At 36.9% G+C, this 5,736-nt stretch overlaps 1 protein-coding gene across 1 annotated transcript in view; it reads left to right on the top strand.

The window, feature by feature from the left end:
• The first annotated feature begins 290 nt into the window (after window positions 1–290).
• The window catches only part of LOC134883463 (transcriptional enhancer factor TEF-5-like), a 36,465-nt gene continuing 31,019 nt past the window's right edge, over window positions 291–5,736 (top strand). The window contains 2 exon segments of the mRNA XM_063911835.1: window positions 291–411; window positions 2,652–2,797. The gene's annotated coding sequence lies outside the window, so the exon portion shown is untranslated.

The raw sequence follows: 5,736 nt of genomic DNA, 5'->3' as shown, positions 1-5,736 counted from the left end.
CATCTGTTGTGAAAATACATGTTTCTGTCAACCTGATATTGTTTCTCATTCCGTAACTGAGTCCAAAATGCTTGAGAATTACAAAAAAAAGATATTAAGGTGATTTAGGGCCTAATCCCTCATTAATGGAATGTAGGAAGTCTGTTTTAAAATGTGTTTTCAGACAGTCTCTTCTTCAGTGAGCCAACAGATAATCAGTAGGACGTTTTGAGAGACACCCACGCTGCTCTCCAGTTGTTGTGTGACATGTTTAGAGGAGAGCCTCACTCTGGATGAAAAACCTGTTTGAGCCGAGGTCCTGAAGAGTAAGTGAGAGGTGTGTATTCTGCCTGAACCTGCTGAGGCAGTTGTCCAAACTCGCAAATTAAACGAAGCCTCAAGCTGGCAGCTCTTCTGGACAGATGCTGTAAGGTGAGTTTTTCTCCTCTCATTGTCTTTTTTCTGTTACGTGAATTCCAGCACAACAACTGCCAAGATTTCTGTTGTCATACTAAGTCACTGATACAATTAGTGCAGTAATGAGGGAGTTATTGTCACACCGTCTGCATATACAGCAGCTCTGCTTTAATGTTGGAATTCTGTTTAACAACTGCAACCATGCTGTTGACCAACAGAAGGAGCAGTTGCAGGATTCAAGGTCTGCGTTTATTTAGTTTAAAGGGATGTACATATTCTACTATAGATAGAAGATATGTTCCCTATGAATTAGCCTTGAGATAAAACAAGAGCAAATTATTTCCTTTAAGATGATTCAGTGTTAACGGTTATCTATTTTATGTCAAAAATATTTAAGTGTGGTACTTGAGGAGAGCAGTCTGATAATATCTGATGGCTTGTGATTTTTATTCATAAAATTGCTGATTATTAACCCAATTGCAGATTTGCTGTTTCAAAAATCAAAATCATGCTTAAGTGTGAAATTATATTAAAAAAACACAATATATTTGAAATGCACATTCAATTTAATTAACCTAATGTACACTTTATTGAGTCGTATGGACACAGTGATTGAAAATATATCTATGGGAACACATCAGTGCTATACTGTAATTAAAAAACACTCATCAGACATAGAAGTCTGGCAGTGAATAAAATACCTATCATAACAATGTACTAACGCAGCAAAGTGACTCATCTTTGTGATGAAACATCTCGTTCATTGTGATTGATTATTTAAATATTTCAGCAATCTTAAAAATTATTCGGAGTGTGAATACTCCGTCGGCTACCGCAAAGCACTAACTTTTATTTTTTAAATGTCAATTTTATTTTTTAATAAAGCCTTATAAACTAGTATATACACTCCAGGTTACCCTTTAGCATTTGCTTTGACACTTAATTTATGATGTATTGTTATTGAATTTAATAACAGTACATTCATTTCTGTATATAAGCTCAATCTTTACCGTTATTTTTAACATTTAAGTACACGTGATGCATCAATAATGATATATTTATAATATTATAGGTTAATAAGATAAGATATTCTTTATTGATCCCACATTTTGAAATATGTTTGTTGCAGCAGCATGTAAAACGAAGTATTGTACATAATTACAAATAAAAAAGAGTATAAAATAAACAATTATATGATATAAACATCTCAAAATAGAAGATAAAACAATACTTAAAGAAAGGAAAATATAAAAGTTGACTGAAAGTAAAAATATGTAAACTATCTGACGAATAAAACACGATTGAAGGGATAAATTACAACACAATATAAAAGTAGGATTAATGTAATATAATCCTGTGATAAAATGTATATTATTCTGAAACGCTTCATTCTGCGTTATCATTAATTGTATTACTTGTTTAATGTATATTAGTTTTACTAATTTAATGTTATTAAAACTTTAACTGGTTACAGTGTATTCACCTTACAATTTCACTTCCAACACTCTTCAAATATAAAATTGATGTTTGTTTTTTTGCAACAGTGCAATTTTAGCTGATGCATTTATTTATTCCCTAACCCAGCAGTGATACAGTGCATACATAAGGCTAGCAGTTCGTTTTGAGGGCAGGAAGCTGCAGCGCTGCAGGGTTTTGGTGGGCGGGGCCTGCAGTGAAGTCACTGCCCCCCCAGCCTGTTGATTGACGCGCACCGATGGCTCCTCCTTGCAAGTCTTTTTTTCCCTCCCCCTTCGTTTTCCAGTGTAGTGCGTTGATTTCATACCAAAGTCATACTTAACATTCCACTTATACTGTCAAACCTCTGAGAAATATTACGGAAAACAACAAGGCGCCAAAATATAACAAACTAACTAAAGTGTCCAGCTGCTCTCATTGAGGAGAACCAGTTGCCTGGCAGAATAAAAAAAGGTAAGTTTTGCACAAATGTTGCCTCTTTCAGTTTAGAGCCTTTTCTCCGGCTGAGTTTTTTCATGCCGCTTGTCTCGGTGAAGTTTTCAGATCATTGTCATTTTTTACATTTTTCCGCGGAGCTCCCTGCGTTGGGAGGGAAGAACACATTTGCAGATTCATACTCTATTGTGTTTGACTTTCACAGTGTGCAGGGATATCTTTGACAGGCTCTGTGAAATCAGATTTCCACCGGTAGCCCTGCTCATTGACACACTATTACAAAAAGGAAACACAAAGCGTCTCTTTTGACAGCAGAGAATATGTTTGTTTTCTTTCTCGCACAGTTCATACCTGGATCATCCAAAACCTCCTGCCTTGTTCCTCGAGAGGAATCCCTCAGTTTTACCTACAGGCTCAGAGAGAGACACAAACAAGAACAATTTGGAGGAATACACAACTTCTGTGTGGTTGGGACCTCTGCATCCTAAAGGTAAGACAAGTTGTTGTTCTGTCAGCATAGTGAAGTGGAGGGAAGCTCCCTGTTATTCAACAGTACGCACACATGTATTTGACAAAGACAACATTTCGAAATAAATAAAACATATTTCAGATTTCCTAGTATATGTTTCAACCAAATTTAACTCCATATACTTGTTGTTTTTTTATCTGGCACTGATGAAATTTACATTTATAATATCATTTACATTTACATTTGTATTACATTTTGATCTTTGAAGACATGCATGTCATACAATTATGTCCTCTAAGTTTTATCATTGTTTGCATTCAGTTTTGAATTAAAAAACTTGTTTCACGCATTTACATAAACTTTATTTTTGTTTGAAGGTAAGACAATATAATAAAAGTAGTTTGACAAACAAGTGACAAATAATTTGTAATGAATAAAGTAAACCATGTGTACGCAGACCTTGAGCTACACACTTCTGCTTACCAAAAAGGATTTCTGTAACGTCATTGCTATTATGCAAATATTTAGGAAATACCAAACCTTTATTAGTTAAAATCTGACCAGGAATTATTCTGCATGATATTTTTATTTCCTTCTTTTGTCAATTTAGAGGAAATTCTAAAGCCATAAGAAGAAAGCAGAGGCTGTCTGTTAAAAAAAAAATAATCTGACAACATGATTCCTTTATATTGAATAACTTTTTCTGAACATGAAATGCCTTAATACTATCTATCTATCTATCTATCTATCTATCTATCTATCTATCTATCTATCTATCTATCTATCTATCTATCTATCTATCTATCTATCTATCTATCTATCTATCTATCTATCTATCTATCTATCTATCTGTCTGTCTTGCCAACGAACAGGGCATGTGATGATACTCTGCAAAGTCCTACTAAGTACATAATTCATGGGTGAGGATGTGAGATGCATGGATATGTTTGCGAGCTAATTTCATAATTATACAAGACCCACCTCGGACTACACCTGCTCTCAGTCTGTGTTGTTTGTTCAGGCTTGGGTACACTTCATTTTTTTTAACTGCTTAATGTTTTCGCTGATTGGATTGGAAATATAAAAAATACACGTTAGGATTCGTACTGTCAGAGGAGCTGCATAGTAAAATCAGTGCCAGTCAACAGGTTTGACTGAACAACAGAATGCAGTCTGTCAGGTTAGTCACAACCAGCAGAATAACCTGTTAACGTTTCTGTTTGGTTCCTTATCTGTCTCTGGCTTTTACTGCAGCAGCAATACTTAAAGCCATTAAATGTAATATTTTCATTTAATTGTTTTACTTTTTTTGTATCTTCACCAAGATGCAGGGGAAAACAAAGTTGCGCAACTTGGGAACAATTTTCCCAAGTGATTGTAAAATGCGATGGATTTGATTCTGGTGAGGCTGTGTGTGTGTAGAGCTACAATTGTTTAAATCAACACTGATAAATACAATGACTGAATATCGTAGGAAAACGTTTCTTTCCTGTTGTTCATTGTAGGTTACAGTTGAGAGGCTGTAGTTTTAAAACTAATTTCTATTAACATGTGGAAATAATATTCTGAAACGCAACGACCTACCAGTACGACCAAACAATGTGTCCTTGGTAAATGAGACACGCCAAGATGCCTATTAATAGATTTTGATGCTGATGGGTAAATCTGGAAAGGATTAGGCATTCTGCTGCTCCGACAGATCCCCCTTCATTGTTTTCATGCAGCATGAATGCATCAGGCCTCCCAATGTAGAATGTGGTCTTTTTTTCCTCTCCTTGAACACACTTTATGTTTCTCAGCGGTTTTGCATTTTGTAAACTGTGTGAGAGTTAAATGCAGAGGGAAAGTTTTACAGCTTCACCCATGTCATGGAGGTCAATTAGATTACATTGGGTAATATCCTCTTAAAGTGGCACTTTTCTCTCCCCAGCTGTATTCCTTGAGGCTGCTTATTGGGAAGGAAGAGGTAATGAGTGTTTTTTTCATGAAGGTTAGAAAATCTCTCTTTTTTTTCAAACATATGTTTAATCCAAAACTGAAGAGATCTTGAAGGTATTTCAAATGTGGAGCTGTGCTGATTCCAGCAATTTAGTGCATCCTCTCTTTGCTCTGCAGAGTGTTTACTCGAGTGCAGGTCTGTTGACCGTTTGTCAGCAGCAGCTTCACCCGTTTGTGTTAAACCCACAGCAAAGCGCCTAATGAGCTTTTGCCCATTTGTGCAGACGTTGGTTTCTTTTTAGCACCATCCCCAGAAGTGCTCGTCCAAATGGTGGACACTTGCCCCTCTGTCAACCCAGATCTGAACAAATACCACTTATGTCTGCGTGGTGAGCACACAGAGGGCCTTAGAGAAAAGCCTACAGCCCTCAGCAGAAGGGCATTAATGACAATCTGGAGTACAATATGCAGTCTAACTGGCAGCGTCGGGTTAAAGAGTGTAGTTGTGTTGATGAAGAGGCATTTGAGCTATTTATTACAGTGATACAACAAATGCTGTTCATACTGTAGCATTGATCAAATCATTAAACATATACTTCAGTTTTCAAAGTCCCCAGGACATCATTTATATACATTGTATTCACGTTAATGCACTGCACATGTTTACATATCCTCCAAACCATGAGGTTTTAACCGATAAGCTTTCCGGCCTCCTATTCGGACCACTAAGGGGAGGAGCCGGGGAGTGGCCTAGAACAGTATAGCCTTTGTGTCAGTTGTCCCCAAGTTGCTAAACGTTTTAGTTGTTCTTTCTCTGGCGGCAGAGTGATGTTCCAAATAAATGTTCTCTACAGGCAAAGAGCTCAGAAAATAGATGTCTGTGAGTATGAGTGCCAGTGTCTGTGGCTCCCCGGGCCTCCATTATAGATAACATGAGGCTCACTGAGCCCGTCTGGTGTTGCATAGATGTGTGTGTGTGTGTGTGTGTGTGTGTGTGTGTGTGTGTGTGTGTGTGTGTGTGT

Source organism: Eleginops maclovinus, chromosome 20 (assembly GCF_036324505.1).
Source record: "Eleginops maclovinus isolate JMC-PN-2008 ecotype Puerto Natales chromosome 20, JC_Emac_rtc_rv5, whole genome shotgun sequence".
In the NCBI taxonomy this organism is placed as follows: domain Eukaryota; kingdom Metazoa; phylum Chordata; class Actinopteri; order Perciformes; family Eleginopidae; genus Eleginops; species Eleginops maclovinus.
Note: the sequence above shows the minus strand (reverse complement) of the source record. Positions and strands in the feature narration are given on the sequence as shown.